Here is an 18,162-nt window from a genome sequence, read left to right on the forward strand (position 1 = left end):
GGTGAGGTGTCCAGCTTGTGGAACGGAAACTGTTCAGGCTGTGGTGGGCATGGGATGTCAGACTCCACGGGGAGGTGGCATTGGCCTTGAGTCTGGGGCAGGGGAGAGGATGAGTAGGTACCCAGGGTTTCTGCAGGGTGGATCTGCGTGAGTCAAGGCCTGGGGGCAAGAGTTGACATTTGTCCCTTGCTAGGGGATCTAGAAGGGATGCAGGAAGAACTACCGCTGGAGGAACCTCAGATAAGGGGGTGCACCAGGCATCAACTGCTACATGCAGGTTACCCCAAGGCAGCAGTTTACAGTAGCAAATGGTTGTTATCTCTGGGATTCTGAGCAATCCAGGGACAGCGGAGATGGGTGCCTCTGGATTGGAGTTTCCCATGAGCTTGCACCTCCGTTGCGAGTCCGGAGGGCTCCGCTTTCGAGCTCCGTTGTGTGGTGGTTCTTGGCACGTGTCTCGCGTGTGCAGGAACTGAGTAAGAGCCCAGAGAATGTCAGAGAGCACCCAGGACAGAGCCACAGTCTTCATAACCTGACCCCACTCTTCTGCCCCAGTTTCACCATGAAAGAATGAAACACAGAATTCAGCCCCGACTCCAGGGAAAGGGATGACCCAGATGTGAATGTAGCAGGTGGGGTTGCTAGGGCCAACATGAAGGTTGCTTGTCGTGAGCACAGGATCTCTCAGCATCCTTGTGGGTAGTCAGGTTCCAGGGGATGTTGGAGCTGCAGCTGCCCAGCCAGGCTCCCTCCCACTGCCCCCATCCTCTGGACCTGAGCATTGCTAAACCCCAGACCTGGCCCAATCAGCCACTGAGTGTAAATGAGAGTCAGACAGGAGGGTGATTAATGAGTTCAGGGAGTCCAGAAGGCCACCAGCTGCTGCTGTGGCTTGTGCAGCGGCCACCCAGATGTGGGACTGCTCCAGGCCGAGTCCCTGAAGGTCCAGGACGTGGGGGAATCGGTGGCTGCAGTGTACCTTGGAGTAGTGGCCAAGTGGTATCTCGTCCTCTTGCCTAGGGCTTCCCAGCCCTCACTGTGGATTAGAATCATCTGGCAGGATAGTGAAACGCTGATTCCTGGGTCTGGCTCAGCCCTCTTCTTGAGGACTGGTGCAGGCGGGTAACGTTGAAAGGAGTCATTTAACACTGAAACAGTTGGGTAGGGTGAGAAGCCACTGCTTTGCTAAGACAGACCACAGCAATCGGGGATGGCAGGTGGCGAGTAGCTGGATCCTTGGGAGTGACCTCCACCTGGGGGAGGAGGCAGTGCTGGGTAACAAGAGGGTGCTAGTTCCTCATTCAGTGAGTAGCGTACAGAACTGTGGATGACATCAGCTCAATTTCACCAACTTTCCCTGGTGCCGTCCGTACGCAGGTGCAGTAGAAGAGGGGGCAGTCTAGAAAAGCTGATGATGCAACAAGAATATTCTTTTCCAAAGATTTATTTATTTATTATTGGAAAGGTAGTTTTGCAGAAGGAAAAACAGAAAGATCTTCATCTGCTGGTTCACTCCCCAAATGTTTGCAATGACTGGAGCTGAGCTGATTCAAAACCAGGAGCCAGGAGCCTCTTCTGGGTCTCCCATGCAGGTACAAAATCCCAGGGCTTTGGGCCATCTTCTACTGCTTTCCCAGGCCGCTAGCAGGGAGCTGGATGGGAAATGGGACAGCCAGGACATAAACCAGCACCTATATGATATCCTGCACCAGGCCTTCTGTATCTCTTCTCTGTAAATCTGATGTACCTTTCCAGTCAAAATAAAATAAATCTTGAGAAAAAAGTACGTAGCATGAAACACTGTATATAAATTCCAGAATTTTCCTAAAGATTTATTTATTTTTATTGCAAAGTCAGATATATACAGAGAGGAAGATCTTCTGTCCGATGATTCACTCCCCAATCCCTCTGTGCCAATCCGAAACCAGGAGCCTGGGAATTCTTCCAGGTCTCCCACGCAGGTGCAGGGTCCCAAGGCTTTGGGCTGTCTTCGACTGCCTTTCCAGGCCACAAGCAGGGAGCTGATGGGAAGCAGGGCCTCCAGGATTAGAACCGGCGCCCATATGGGATCCTGGCACATTGAAGGCAAGCCACTAGGCCACCACACTGGGTCCTATTCCAGAACTTTTTAAATCAAAACACTTATCTTTTAATTCTGTTTTCCATGAATGTTTGACAAAATTCTTGGTGACTGTGTCTGTATGTGTATAAATATACATATTTTGTATATATATACATTTTTTTAAAGATTTATTTTATTTTTATTGGAAAGGCAGATATACAGAGAGGAGAGACAGAGAGGAAGATCTTCCATCTGATGATTCACTCCCCAAGTGAGCGCAATGGCCAATGCTATGCCGGTCCTAAGCCAGGAGCCTCTTCCGGGTATCCCACACGGGTACAGGGTCCCGTTCTCGACCACTTTCCCAGGCCACAGTTAGGGAGCTGGATGGGAAGCAGGGCCGCCGGGATTAGAACCAGCACCCATATGGAATCCCGGGCGTGCAAGGCGAGGACCTTAACCATTCCACCATTGTGCCAGGCCCTATATATACATTTTTTAATATTTATTTATATTTCTTGGAAACGCAAACCTACAAATAGAAGGAGAGACAGAGAGAAAGATCTTCCATCCACCAGTTCACTCCCCAAATGGCCACAAAGGCTGGAACTGAAACGACTTGAAACCAGGAGCCAGGAGCTTCTTCCAGGTCTCCCACATAGGTGCAGGGTCCCAAGGCTTTGGGGCATCCTCTTTTTTCCCAGGGCACAAACAGGGAGCTGGAATGGGAAGTGGAGCAGCTGGGACACAAACCAGCGCCCACATGGGATCCTGGTGCTTGCAAGGTGAGGATTTAGCCACTGAGTCATCACCCCAGGCCCAGTTCTGTACTTTTAAAAAGAGATTTTGTTTTATTTGTTTGAACAGCAGAGTGAGAGAAACAAAGAGATTCTTCTGTCTATTGGTTTACTTCCCAAATGGCTACAACAGCCAGGGTTGGACCATGCCAGACTTGGGAGCTTCTTCCAGGTCTTCCATGTGGGTGCAAGAGCCCAAGTCCTTGGGCCATCTTCTGCTGCTTTAGCAGAGAGCTAGATAGGAAGTGGAGGAGCCAGGACGCCAACCAGTGTCCATGAGATGCCAGCACTGCAGGGGGCAGCTTAACTCATTGTGCCACACCATCGGTCCCCATTTAGCAATCGAGCAGGCGTGGGAGCCAGGCACATCCTGGGTGCAGGAGAATACAGAATGAGCAACAGAGACACATCTGGTGCACTCCCCAAGTTTATAGTCAGGGTGAATGGATAGAGGAAAATTGATGGGGAAAACAGAATGTCCAAATAAAGAAACGAGGTATGAATATGATGAATGAAAGGAAAAAAATAGATATAGTGCAGTAATGTCAACAGGAGGACCCACTTTGGGCAGGCTGTGTTGACAAGCAACCATTGAGCTGACCAGGCTGACCTGGAAAGGCAGAAGGAGAGGCCATGGGGGACAGGGCTCTGCTCCCTGCTCTTCATTTGTTCTCTGTCTGCCCAGTGCTTGATGCTAGCTTGTAGGACTCACAAGGCTGCCCTGCCACTTGAGATCTCCTGGGCCTTCCTGTCTCTAATTCCAGTCCCCACCCTCAGGAACTCAGAGCTCATCACACTGCTTTCCAGCAGGGCTGCTGGAGGTGGCAGGGTGTGTCTCTGGAGTCAGTGACTCCCACTCCCCTAGCACCTGGAATGGGCCCCTCCCAGGTACAAGTGAGTGTGTGTGTTGGGGGTGCTGTCTGTGTGTCCCATTTTCCTTGGTCTCTGGGCCCCTGCTTTGCCCCACCCAGCATGAGCCTTTGAGGGACCCAGGGGGAGGGGGGGAGGGCCCTCGCCTGCCTCTCTCCACGGCTGTAACGGATCCAGAGGCAAGCGCGCTGGCTGCAATGATAACTATCGGGGCGTAATGGGAGTTTTAATATTTAGCTTGGATGGGGAGAGGGGCTGCGCGCCAGCTCGGGGAGGCTGTGCACACACATGTGTGTTCGCTGGCTCTGGCTCATGCTTCCTGGCTCCCAGCGGCTGGCCTTCTCCTCCAGCCTCGCCCTCTTCCCCAGGACTCTGCCTTGCAGCTCCCGACGCTCTGTCCTCCATGGTCTCTCCTTGACCTGGGCTTGGAGACTTGGCTTTAAGCCCTGGCTCTGCCTCTCCCTAGCTCTACGTCCTTGGGCCAGCGCCTGACCTTCGCCCAGCCTCTGTGTGCAGTAACTAAGAAAAGGCGTTAGGAAAGTAAGAATTGGGAGTTTCATGGGACACTGTCTTTGACTGTGAACTTTTTTTTCCTCCTGTCTACTGGTTCACTCCCAGATGGCTGCAACAGCCAAGCTTCGACCAGGCCGGAGCCAGGGACTAGGAACTTCTTCTGGGTCTGGGGCCCAGGGACTTGGTTTATCCTCTGCTGCTTTCCCAGGCCATTAGCAGGGAGCTGGATCACAAGTGGAGGAGTCGGGACACAAACCAGCGCCTATGGGATGCTGGCCGTCACAGGCAGTAGCTTTACCTGCTCTGCCACAATGTGGCCCTGCCCACACGCACTTTTTTTTAATCTCCAGAGAGCATTTTTTTTCTTATCACCAAAGCAATGCAGATTATTTTCAGGATCTTTAGAAATTACTGCTAAGGAAAAGGAGAAAATGAAAGCCAGCCATGATCTCATCACCCAGAGAAAGCCGAGGGGGCAAACTGGGGGGCCTCTTCCAGTGGTATGTGTCGGTAGCCACACCTATCAATTATTATTATTTTCAAGAAATGGCAGACTCCTGCTAAGCGTGTGTGAGGATGTCGGGCTTGCCCTGAACACCTTTGTGCTGTGTTAGAGCTGTAACCTTCTGGAGAAGACCTGGATGTCTTCAGGGGACATGCCCCCCTTTATCTGCCCCTTCTCCATCCAGTCCCAAAGAGGTTCTCGCAGTGTTTCTGTGTCTCCAAGACACACTGCAGTGGACCAGGGCCTCGCCTCGCTGGACTGCTTGCTGCTGCTGTTTGCATAGGCTGTGTTTCCAACGATGGGGTCAGAGGACCTGTACTTTGTGTTAGTGCTTTGGATTCACGTTGCCAGATTACCCTCCGGGGGGCTGGGCTGCACCCCCATCCTCCCATGCACTTCAGCCTGTTTCCCCGCATGCTCGCCAACGTGGGATATCACGCCTGCGGATCTGTTGTCTCTCACTCCCAGAATGCCGTGCTTCCCCAGCCAAGGGAGGGAAGAGGCCAGAGGCCCGAGGTCCTCTCTGGGGTCTTGGAGTTGGCTGCTAGGCCATCCTCGAGGTGGTCTCCTTCCCACAGAGGTTGGCCCTGTGGCCCAGATGTGTCTGGGGGATTGTGCGGGGGTGGGATGCAGTCAGTCCAGGGAAGAGCAAATGGAGAGAGGCTGCCATCTGGCAGGGCCTGTGCTGCTGGGGAAGAGTGTGAGTTTGAAATGCTAGGTGGGAGGGAAGCCCAGACCTCAACACACACACACACACACACAGAAACCTCTGCCGCTTGCTCTGCAGGGTAGAGACGCACTGGGGGAGGGGACAGGTGGCTGGACCAGTCGGGCATGCTCCAAGGCTTGCGCTAGGGGCTGGAGCACATGGTCCAGCCAACATGGAGGGGGGATTGTCACGTGAGAGTGCACCAGCGTCAGCATACACTTGCCTTCTCTCACTGGGGCCTGTACCACCCCCACCTGAGCATGCAGCCTGAACCTCTACAGAGCGATCAGACGAGCCTCAATTTCCTCACCCTGTTGGCCTTGGACCCCTGGGGAGGCCCTGAGATGCTGGAAGCCTTTGCTCAGAGTTGGAGGAAGGGCTGAGGGTCCACACTGGGAGGAGGACGGCTGGGCCTCGAGCAGGAGGAGATGTAAGGAAGCATGGTTGCGGTCCTGGGACCAGGCTCGGGCGGGGCAGCCTCCTCTTCTCCTAGCAGCTCACCAAGCTTTATGCCTGCCTCATTGTGAACAGAAAGCAAAGTCGCTTGACCATACCCCACAGCATGGCCCTCCCTGCTGGCCACCCACTGGGATAGTCCCATCAGACGGGGACGAGGTAGCTCTACACTCAGTGTTTCAAGAGTTCTTTATTTTTTCTTGTTTTTTTTTTTTTAAACGATTATTTATGGGGCCAGAGCTGTAGCATAGTGAGCTAAGCTACCACCTATGGTGTCAGCATCCAATATGGGCACCTGTTCTTGTCCCAGCTGCTCCATTTCCAATCCAGCTCCCTGCTAAGGCACCTGGGAAAGCAGCAAGGATGGCCCAGGTAATTGTGCGCCTGAATCCACATGGGAGACCTGGAAGAAGCTTCTGGCTCCTGGCTTTGGACTGGTCCAGCCATTTGGGGAAGGAACCAGTAGATGGTTCCTTCTGTCTCTCCTTTTCTCTATAATTAATACTGCCTTTCAAGTAAGATAAATAAATGTTTAAAAGAAAAACAAAATTATGTATTTATTTGTTCAAAAGGCAGAGCATCAGAAAGAGAGAAAATCTTCCATTCACTGATTCACTTCCCAAGTGGCCATGGTGGGGTTGGTCCAGGCTGCATCCAGGAGCCCAGAACTCTGTCCGGGTCTCCCACGTGGGTAGCAGGCGCAGGACTCCATCCGGGTCTCCCACGTGGGTAGCAGGCGCAGGACTCCGTCCGGGTCTCCCACGTGGGTAGCAGGCGCACAAACACCGGGTCCCCCTTCTGCTGCCTTTCTGTCTGCATTAACAGAAGCACAGCAGCCCAAGCAAAGGTTCAAAGCTGCTGCACCATACTGCCGGCCCCGTCTTCCACCTTTCGTCTCTCCTGCACTTGCAGCATCGTCTTAATCTTGTCATCCAACGGGGTCATCCCTACCTTACACAAGAGAGACATGAAAGTCTGCGAGGAGAGTAGCCTGTCTAGGGGGGGCACTGCTGAAGAGGAAGTAGGATTTGAACCCAAGCCCTGTGGCCCCCGAGTCCCTCCTATCCCCTCTGAGTCCCAGGTGGACATGGCTGGCCGCAGGCTGCCTCCAACAGGACCCAGAACAGCTGGGCAGGCCCCTCCCTCTAGCCGGTACGTTTCATCTGCTCCTGAGCCCCAGGGTCTGGCGAGAGCGGCCGGCCCGTTTATTGAGGAAGTTTGTGCATTTAACAGTTTAAGCCTTTCTAAGCCTGTGGTACAACAGGATTTGGGAGCCGTTAACAATCCTGTGTGGTTAAGAGATTTTCATTGCCCTGCTCTGCAGCAGCTGGCTCCGCTCCCACTGGCTCCCAGTGGCCTCCGCCCACAGCCAGCCCTGCTCCTCCCATGGCTCTTTGTCCTCAGCCGCCCCTCGTCCCCTTAGGTCTCCAGAAACCAACCCTGACCTGGCAGGAGGAACAGAGAGGGACAGGGAGTAGCCCAAGGCCACACAGCAGGCATGAGGCTTAAACTGAGGCAGGTCTGAGCCCTTCCCCATGTCAGACTCCCTTTTAGGAAAGGAAGCTATTTGTGCCCAACAGGCAGAACTGGCAGAGAAACCCTATGAACTCCAACATGGATTCCTTGCCAGGCTTTGCATGGGGGCTGGGGACACAGGAGGAGCAGTGGGAGGAATTACTGGCCCAGGACTCGCCTTGTCAGGAATTAGAACCCAGGCTCCTGCAGCTTTAAGGCTGCCTTGCCACACTAGCACTGAAGTTTGAGGAAGATCTGTCTCTCCAAAGCACAAGGGTACTTATAATGTCTTACATATGCACAGTGTTTATTTACTCACACTCCGCCTTGTTCCAGAAAACCCTGGAGGCTGCTTGCTTTTTGTGCAGCGTTGGGGCTGTTCAGCCCATGAGATACTTTGATCTGTGTGACACTTGCAAGACAACGGGCACTGGAGCCAGGAGCAGGGGTCACTTCACACCTAGGGAGGGGGTGGACAGAGCTGACCCTGCCGCACCTCCCAGGCAGGGGGAGCTTGCTGGAGCCCTTGTGGTCTGTGAGATGCCCAGCATGAGTTCCCCTGCCCGCCTCTGCCCTTGCCTCTGCAGGGGTGGGACCCCCTCCAGGGCCCCCCAAGACCCTGCAGGAGCCCTTGGTCTCTGTCCTGAGTGGGGCGGAGGTGATGACTGCCCAGAGAGCATGTGGAGAGTGACACATGAGTGGCTGGGGTTGGCCTGTCAGAAACAGGCAACCTGAAGTGGCTGGTATGGGAAACCCAGGGCATATCCCAAACTGGGCTGGCCTTGGGCCTCTGCCCTGACTGGGATTCAGGCTTCCTACCTTTCACCAGGCCTTGCTGGTCTGCCCCAGGATCCCTGGCCTGGGTGGTGGTTGTGTGTGTGTGTGTGTGTGTGTGTGTCGGGGGGTGATGTCATATTCACCATAGAGTTTTATACTCTGGTCATGATAACCTGTCTGGCCAGCTGAGTGGCAGGCCAGGACGGGGCCATGGACACACCATCACTCCTAGCTGAACTCATCCCACTGAAATAGTTTGAATTTTGTCTTCTTGGGTTACATTTATTGATCATTGGAAAGGCCAAGAGTCAGGATCAGAAACAGACAAATAGAGCTTCTCTCCAGCAGCTTACTCCCCAGATGCCAGGCCAAAGCTGGGAGCTGGATCTCCCACGTGGGTGGCAACATGAGCCATCGCCTGCTGCCTCCCAGGGGACACAGCATGGGATCAGAGGCAGAGCCACCGTGACTCTAGCCAGGCACCCTCATATAGGACACAGGCATCCCAAGCAGATTGCTTTACCCTGCACCTCACGCCCAGCCCCCTGGGCTACTTGTAGTGTTAGCATGTTTTTCCCACAATTGTTATCTCATAATTGAATAAAATCTCTACAATCCTAGACAGTTAAGGGAGCGTTGGTCCCCATTCTTCAGATGAGCAAGTGCAGGCTCAGAAAGGTGAAGTGATCTGCTCAAGGCTTATTGCTAGCAAGGATAGAAGCTGAGACTGAGTTAGTAGTAGGTTGGATTCCGGGCTCTACTTCTGCTCCTCCCCTCTCCAGATCCATCATCCCATCGAATCAGCCACAAGGATGCCCATGTTGCCAGGGGGCAGTTGCCAGGCCCTCAGCTTCCCTGACCTGCCAGTGTCATGGACCAAGTGACCCCTCCCTCCTGTGGGACCACACTCCTGGGCCCCTCCCTGAGAGCTCAGTGTTGGTTCTCGCTCATCTCCTACCTCCCGCCTCTCCATCTGGCAGAGCCCCTGTGCCCAGTCCTTGACCTCCTCCTCTTGTCTCCCCCTGGGTGGCTGCATCAGGGCCCCAAGGCTCCCAATTGATGCCTTCTCTGGGCTCATCTCCAACCCAGCCCTCATCCTGGACTCACCAGGCCACTTGACCACTGGCCGCCTCCCCTTGACTGCTCTCTACCCTCAAAAACACAATGCTCCGAACCCCTGCGGCTCCCCTTCTTGCAAAAGCTGGGGTCCCAACACCTTCCCTTTCATTCCCTCCAACCCAGGCACACTGGCTTTGGTTGTGGCTTCTGCCAGGAGCATGTGGTCTTTCCTGAGATGCCCAGCAACCCTGCATCTGGTCCCTCTTGCCTGCTTGCTATCTGTCTGGGCTCCTATGGTGTCTGAAGGACCTTGTGTGACCAGGCGATAATTCTGTGACCTCCCTGCCCAGCAGAAGGCGTGCACCATGAGGCATCTCCACTGTGCTCACTGCTGCAGTTCCGGTTTCTAGGCTGTCCATGGATCAGGCACGATAGGTGGCAGAGTCCCACCCATCCATCCACCCAGCCTCAATCACTGGGCCCTCCCATTCCCTCTGTGAGTGCCACTAATAGCAGAGACCCTAGGGAGAGGCTGGGCTGCCTTGCTGCCACCAAGTTTCCTATCAGATATTGAATTAAGGGTGGGCATTTGCATCTTTGGATAAGTTGCTGCTTGGAATAGCCTCGTCCCATATCGGAGTACCTGGTTTGAGTCCCAGTTCTTTCACTTTAACCCTGCTGTGTACCCTGTGTAGCAATAGCTGATGGCTCAAGTGCTTGAGCCCCTACCACCCATGTGGGAGACCCAGGCTCCTGACTTGAGCCTGGCCCAGCCTTGGCTGTCACAGGCATTTGTGGAGTGAGCCATTGTATGGAAAGTCTCTCCTACAGAATCACAGGCCTTTGGGAGCTGCCGCCCGGTGAGAGCCTCTTCTCTGGCTCAGGTTTCCATTGGTATAGTTGTCGTTCCAGCCCTCCCCACTCCCCACCCAGGCCTGGTGGTGCAGACCCTACCAGGGTCTGTGCAAGCGCGGAGGAGAAGAGAGGGCAGGTCCGCACCTGGCCATTGCCTCTCATGACACAGACTGGGCCAGGCCCTTTCCCTGAGCCTCATTTTCCCTGCTGGTGAATGGGACTGGTCATCTGGAGGGTGACTGAGATGGGTTAAAGAGGAGGATGGGAAAGGGGCTGTCCAGCTCCAGGAAGGAAGGAACCAGCCCAGTACCTGCCAGAGTCCTTGGAGAGTGGAGCAGTGTGGACAAGATTAAGGTGGGCCAGGGCAGTGGTGATGGATGATCAGAAAATATGGACACACTGCAGATGCTTAATACGTGTGCTTGTGGAATGGCCTTGTTTTAAACAACTTAGGAGGAGCTCAGAGTCAGGGTATCGGGGTCTGCTTTGGCTCAGGGACCTGGGTCCCCTGGCCTGGACTGGCGGAGCATACTCCCCATCCCTGACTCAGAGTTGCTATCTATAGTCTGACTCTGAGGCACTGATGCCCACTGATTCTTTTTCCCCTGGTCCTGATGGTGCTCCTTGAGGGACTGTGCAGGCAGGTGAGCCACAACCCTGCCATGGTAAGCAAACAAGAAGGTTCCCTGCTGGTGAATGGGACTGGTCATCCAGAGGGTGACTGAGATGGGTTAAAGAAGAGGATGGGAAAGGGAAGAGCTGGACAAGTGAGAACCAGCCATCTGGGTCCCAACACTGGCAGCTAGATAGGATGATTCACCACCCATGGCCTCAATTTCCCCATCTATGAAATGGGTACAATAATAACTGGAGCACCACAGGGCATGTAGTGGAAACTCAAGAAGACCATGTGCACCTGGCATGAGGTATGTAGTCCGTGGACCCTGACTCTGCAGGGCAGAGCCTGCTACTTAGAGCCAAAGTATTTGGGGCCGTTCCCATCCCCTTCTGTGGCTGAGGAAACTGGGTGCCAAGAGAGTGAGTGACTAAATGGTTGTCGTTGAACACTGGCTGTTGGATGATACATGAGGACTGGCCTGGGTCAGGCTTGAGACCATGTATGCAGTGCTGTGTCTGTCACTATGTCCCTAGCACACTCTGAGCCCTAGCCTCATGTCAGCCTTCCAGGCATTTTGCAGACCTGCCCTGGTACCTGTCAGGCAGCACTGGCTCCTTCTAGAAAACCCACTTCCTGCTTCCTTCCCTAAAGCCACCACCCTCAGATTAGCTACATTTTAAGCGTCTAAGGGTCATCAGTCACTGGCGTCCCCACATTGTCTCTGCAGGCTGGCTAGCTTTGGAAGCCCCACAGCCGTATCCTCTTCTGCTGTCAGAGCCGTCTGTCTGTAGGAACGCCCCAGAGAGCCAGGAGGGATGTGCACATGTGGGCTGGGTCAGCGTGGGGTATCCATGTGTGCTGGGCCTGCCAGGGGTGTGTGTGCGTGCATGCGCACACATGCCTGCCTGCCTGCCTGTGGTGCACACACGTGCCCACTGATGATCCACCTGTGTGGTTGGAAAAATCCATGGAGCAGGAGCATGTATGCCCATTTCAGGGGTGTGCCCAGCACAGGTGCTTGCCTGTGCAGGCCATCCTGGAGCCCTCCACGAGTGATCTGCCACCCTGAGCTTGTGTGCTCCCACGTGCTGCTGCCTGGCTGGTCCCAGCACATCTGTGTTCAGGGAGGAGCATGCCTGTGTGTGCTGCATTATCGGACATATGCCAGGCTAGGAAGGTGTGTGCTGTGCCACACAAGGGGTGTGTGTGTGTGTGTGTGTGTGTGCGTGCGTCTGGAGGGGGTCCTACCTTGTGTTCTTGGAGGTGTGTGGCACCAAAGGGTAAGCACACTTGCTGGGTCAGGCAGGTCTGGGTTCCCATGGGTGCATGTGTAGCTTCGTGTATATGTGTTAAGTGTCCCCAGCCAAACGTACACGCACTTGAAAAGGAGCATTTGTGTGTGTGAATGTGTGTGCTCGATCAACATGCACACACACACACACACACACACACACACACATCCAGGGGGCCAGGATGTCAGGCCATTGATTTTCTGTCTCTTAGAAATTCCCTTTGAGGTCCCCTTCATGTCTCTTTTATGAACCAAAGTCAGCAGATCCAACGTTCTTAAAGCAAATAAGACCGTTTTGCAGCTCGGCTCCATCCCTGCCTGCCCCTCCCCCACCATGCATGTGCTCGCCCACGTCCACCCAGACCTGCCTCTCAGGCACAGGAAAGCTCAGGACGCCAGGGTGCAAGGGGAGCATAGGGCTAGAGCCAGGCTCCCCACCTAGGCCGTGCTGGGTCCCAGCCCCGTGGCCTTGGCCATCTCCCTTCACTTCCTGAGTCACAGATTCCTTCTCACGGCAAAGGCCCATGGTGGCTATGAAGGACAAAGGACATGAGCAGGAAGGCCCCCGCCCAGGCTGGGACTGATGCTCTAGAGCCTGTCCACTCTCCACTGTCCACCCAGAGACATTAAGAAGCACTTTTGCCTCCTTCCTGGGCTGCTGGGTATCTCTGGACAAGTGGGTAGGACAGCTCTGCAAAGAGGCGCTCGTGAGCAGCCAACAGCCATGCATGGGTCCTTGGCTGATGTCCCTGCATGTCCTCCCAGCCATTGCCCTTTGTAGCAGCTGCTGCTGTGCCCATTCCACAGAGGAGAACAGCGAGGCCCAGGGAACTTGAAGGATTTGCACGGGGAGCGGGTACAGGCCTGGAGTGGAACCTTTCCCTCAGCATTCCAAGGAAACTCCCCAGAGCAGGTGCCAGTTACAAGCGTTTCTTGAATGATGTCTAGAGCTCCAGCCCTGGGCAAGCAGGGGTACAGGGGTGGGGATCAGAGGCCTGGTGGGAGTGGCCTCCTGCCCCTTCCCACTGTGGAATGGACCAGCAGCCCTAGCGGGTCTCCTCCTGCGCCTCCCCCAAGCGACAGCCCTTGTGGCCCGCAAAGAATGCCTCCCTTTATCTCACAGGAGCCCCTTGCCTTTGATCCCCATCGCTCCCGCGTTTCTGCTGACCTCTGCGTGTTGGGAATCCAATGAGAGGCGGAGGCGCCAAGAGTGACAGGCGCGCTGAATCCCGCCTTGGCCGAGGCGAGCACGCTCGGCCGCCTGCGAGCCGCGCAAGGCCTGCTTGTCATGCTGCGCCCTGCGTGCGGCTTTGTGCGGATTAGCTGCGGAGGGGGGGCGGGGCGCGCTGCAGATGGGACCAGAGGGGCGCGCTGGTGAATGTCACGCCCTGGCGGAGAGCAGCCAGCTCGGGAAAGAGAGGAGAGGAGTGGGCCGATGGGGGGATTTCCGGCAGAAATGACGCAGGGTGGCGGTGGTGGGGGCGATGTTATTTGGGCTTGGGTGTTATTTGGGCGGTGTTGGCATCAAGCTCAGGGCTGCACACTGCAGAGAGGGGAATGGGAGCGGGGCAAGGTTTCCTCCTAGGAGGGACTTGGCCTTCTGATTGTAGGTCTGGCGAATTGTTTGGAGTCTTTTTTGCAAAACAACTTTACCAATGATGGGGGAGTGGATGGCCAGTGAGAGAAAGTGCGAAAGAGCCTCTGCCACCAGCCACCCTTGGGCATGGCCACCAGGCTAAGGCCACCCTATTAGGCTCCAAATGCCATGGAGAGGAGAAGCGCCTGGCTCAGGGAGTGGCAGAGCTGGGATCTTCTTCCTCCCCATCACCTGTCACTCTCTGCCCCCAACTATGGTCCCTTGCCAAAGAGGGGGGGAGTATCCAGGAAGTGGCTTCTTTGGCCCCCAGGGAGAGCAACAGCAGGTGGAACAGTCTGTCCAGCAAGCACTCTAGTCCTTCTGGAAATGACCTCAAGGTGGGGCTGGATGGGCAGAAGAGATTGTGATGTGGCAAGGGGACTGTGATGCCCAGAGGGCCAAGGTGTGAGGGACAGTGAGGGCCCACCAGGGGAGAAATAGGACTACACCCAACTGGGGAATTCCAGAAGGCTTCCTGGAGGAAGAGGCTTGAGAGCTGAGACCCAGAGAACACACAGAAATAGCCCCAAGGAGGCCCTGGGTAATCCAGGCCTGAGCGACAGGGCAGGTGTGAGGCTGCGGGGGGCGGGGCACCTGCCACCCTTACCCCCATGTTCATGCTTCAGCTGCCAGGGCCGGGCAGGGCTGACCCACCTCCCACACAGAGCCCTGGCCTGGCTGCACAGCTGTGGCTGTCCCCGAGCCTGGCAGGGTTGGCAGTCTTTGGATGCCCAGCTCTTCAGTGAGGAAGCAGTCAGGAGGAGGCCCAGGGAGACTGCCCAGAGTCAGTTCTTGTCCTCGGGCAGGGTCTCTGCGGACACAGTAGTGGCAGCCCATCTAGACATGGCCACTCCCTGTTCCCAATGAGAAAACAGGTGCAAAAGCAGTTATGGCCAGCAGGCCCCAAGTTCAACCCCTTCCACCAGCTGCTCAACCCTCTTGCCCCAGGGCTGTGGTGGCACATGATGGGAGCTCCGTGGGTAGGTGGGGAATGAATGGGGAAAACCTGCCAGTCAGTCAGTCCATTCTGCCTCATTACTTAGTGCCTTCCCCCCCTCACCAAAATAGTGACTCTGCACCACCCCCGCCCCCAGCCTGCCGGGGAAGACTATTAAATATGAATTAATCTCTCAGCACAGCTCTCAAGAATGCAAAATGCAGAAGAGAGGGTGTGGAGAGAGCAAGACACCAGCACGGCTGCTGCCCACACCTGCCAGAGCTGGAGAACGCACCCACTCACCCCTCCCACTGTGGGACTCCCAGCCCGGCCCCTCACCCAGCATCTGCAGCCCTCCTCCTCCTGGCCCAGGCCCCTGATGGGACCCGGTTCTCCAGTCAGCCTCTTCCTCCTGGGACCCCCACTGCCCTTCCCTCACTCCCTGTTTGGGAAGGGGCCCCTTCCAAGCAAGGCCCAGGCCCAGTTCTACACACCCCTTCCGGCCATCCCCTCCCTGAACTTGACTCCCCCCCTCTTCCCTCCTGCCTCTTTGTCTTTCCCTCCCCTTCCTTCTCCCCTGGTATCTCTCTTGGCCTCCTCCTTCTCTCCCATCTTCTGTCCTCTGCTGCTTGCCTCGGCTGCTTTTCTCTTTTCCTCTCTCTGCCTCTGACCCTTCCCCCACTCCTCCCCTTAGGCCCTAAAGGCACCACTGTCTGGCTGCCCTGGATGTGCAGTGGCCCCGGGGGACTTGAACTGAAGCTTGAAGCCTCTGCCCTCACCTAGACACCCAGGGGTCCCAAAAGAAGCTGCCCTCCCACTTTGCTCTGCAGAGGGACCTGAGTGCGCGTCTCCAGGGGCAGCATTGGTGGGGCCCTGGCTAGGCTTGGTGCTCCCCCCACTCTCCAGGTCCCTTCCTTTGTGAGGTGCAGAGGCGCATGCACGCTTGGCCAGCACATCGCAGGTGCTCAGGGTGGACGTCCCGAGTGCCAGGCAGATGAGCACATAAATCCATTCCCTTGGGCTTCAGGTGGAGGCTGCCACTGGGGACAGCCTGAGGGGCAGGAGCGCAGGGTACCAGGAAAGCCGTGCTTTGGAGGACCTCCCCCCAAAATGATGTTGGGTCCGGGAGCTCAGAAGGGACCACGGTGGGGTCATGCCTCTGGCCAGGCTACCCTGGAGTATGTCAGAGTAGGGCATCCTGCAGTGGCCAGTGTGTATGCCCTGGACACTGCTCCTTCCTGTCCTGCCCCCTTCCAGGACCACAGCATCCTTCTGTCATCTGTATGCCACTAGAGGCCAGGCCCTGTGATCCTGAAGGGACCACGTGGTACCTTGGTTTGATCCACTTGTGTGTGCTGGGCCACTCCAGTTTCCTGTGCCAGTGCAGAGAGGGGGTAGGGGAAGCAGCTCCCATGGTGCTCCCCACAGGGGACATTCCAGATCTGCCCTCCCCTCCCACTGCCAGAGGGGGTTGGCCCAGGACACTCTTGCCCTCTGCCCCCTCCCTCCCTCTCTACGACCACCCAGTCCAGCCAGCTGGGCTGAAGGGGATCAGAAGCTATGAGTAACCTCCTGGCTCCCGCCCACCCTGGACCCAGGGGTCAGCCAGGCTTCCAGTGTGTGCGTTTGTGTGTATGTATGTGTTGGGTGGGTGAGGGGCTCTGAGCATGTAGACAGAATCAGGGTGGGAACCAGGCAGGTGCATGTGTGTGTACATGAGAGAGAGAGAGAGCATTTGGCTAGTAAATATGTGCCTGCCGGGGGGGCTACAGATGTGTCTGAGGGTGAGCTTGGAGCAAGAGAAGACAAAAGAATGCCGAGGAAGCTGCCGCGTGGGAAGCCTGGCCCATTTGTATGCAGCAGGGAGCAGGGGCCTGGGGACGCCGCTTTGCAGAGAAGTCTCCATTCCCAGGCGCTGGAGGCAGAGGCTGCAGAAGGCTTTCTCGCCCTCCATCCTGTCTGGCCCTAATTGGACAGGTGGGGAAAGTGAGGTGGGGCAGCCACATCACCAGCTCCTGGCAGAGCTGGACCTGGAGCCCAGCCAGCCTCCTGGGCTGGGATTCTTCTGGTCCACCGAGTGCTTGGGAGACTCCATCTGGGTGCCAAGCTGGCTAACGGGAAGAACAGACACTGACCACTGGTGTGCTTCCGGTGCACATTTGGGTGTGAACATTTTAACATACTTCAGTTTCCTTGTATAGCCTGCAAAGTGTGCGTTTTACCATCCCCCTTTCTTAAGTAGGAAAACTGAGGCGCTGGCATCAGATGGCACAGCAAGTTCTGCGGAAGCCACAGAATCAGGATTCAAACCTGGGCAGGCGGAGTTTGCCCGTGAACATGTCTAGATAGGCTGTTCCCCAGATGGAGACGAAGGGATAATGATGATAACAGCTTCACAGCTACCTCCTCTTCCCACATCCCAGAGTCTACTCAGTGTCCCTCTGAGGATGTAAAAGTCCTCGAAATGCAGGGAGCATTCCAACTCTGAGCACCAGCTGGGTGTGTACCAAGTGCTGAACAGTGCTTGTTGAGTGATGGAATGAATGAATGAATGAGTGAATGAATGAGGTGCTTCCACCGGATGTCTGCCCAGGCTCCAAGAACCTAGCTCTCATCACAGTCCCACTGCGTGCGCTTGGTCCCTGGTGCCCCTCCCTGCACCCCGCCCCCACCAGGCAGGTGTCGGCTGTGCCCTCTGCAGGGCCCAGCCCGGTGGGGACAAAGCCGAGGGCGCGCCTAAGCGGCCCAGCTCCTGCATAGGCTGAAGCTGCTAACAGGCTGGGAATCTCTTTTGTCAAAGCCTGCGCTGCCTCCAACCTCCTTTAATTAAAGACAATTAGTGCTTTCAGCCCCTCTGCACGGCTCAGCTCCCCTGTTTGCAAACACACAGCTGCGGGAGCTTTGTGGGCCCCCCCACCGCCACCCCCAGCCCTGCTTCCCCCGAGACACACAGAGGTGCCTTTATTATCCGCGCTCCGGCTGTAGCACCAAGAGGCGGGTGCCCCTGCTTGAAGGAAGGACAAGGAGGCTTCCCCGCCGGCGGGTGGTCAGAGGAGCTGGGGGCGGCCCTGCACAGGCAAGCCTCAGATCCCGCTCTCAGAGGAACCGCGTCAGGGTGCCAAGTCCAGCATTGTCCAAGGAACCTGCCAGGTTCCCCCCTGGGCTCTGTTCTTCACTCCCCTTGGATCCTGCTTCCTGAGGTCAGGGCTGTCCAGATGTGGTCTCCCAGGACCTCATGTCTGACCTGCAGGGCTCAGGTGCCACACCTGAGCACTGCCTTGGCAAGGAAGGAGAGGGGAGAGCAGGCTGCTTGCCAGAGCGCCCTGGATTCAGGCTGCACAACCTGGTCAAGCAGGAGTTCCTCCTTTGAGATGGAGATGCCAGGTTCTCAGAATGGCCCTGTAACAGCCACACCTAGTCAGGAAGTGGAACAATCTGCATTTAATGGCAGGCCTGCTGACCAGAATATACCAGTTGGATCTCGGCACAGGAGCCCCACCTGCTAGGTGTCACCAGGTCATTTGATCCTGCCCTCTGCCTGCTGCAGCCCCCTCCTGGAGC

General features: G+C 56.0%; 1 protein-coding gene across 1 annotated transcript in view; it reads left to right on the forward strand.

Annotated features, from left to right (window-relative positions):
- Window positions 1–18,162, forward strand: part of EPHB2 (EPH receptor B2) — a 104,724-nt gene that overhangs the window by 4,759 nt on the left and 81,803 nt on the right. The window lies entirely within an intron of this gene.

The sequence above is a fragment of the Ochotona curzoniae genome, unplaced genomic scaffold (assembly GCF_017591425.1).
Source record: "Ochotona curzoniae isolate NIBS_2020 unplaced genomic scaffold, NIBS_Ocur_1.0 contig_3255, whole genome shotgun sequence".
Taxonomy (NCBI): domain Eukaryota; kingdom Metazoa; phylum Chordata; class Mammalia; order Lagomorpha; family Ochotonidae; genus Ochotona; species Ochotona curzoniae.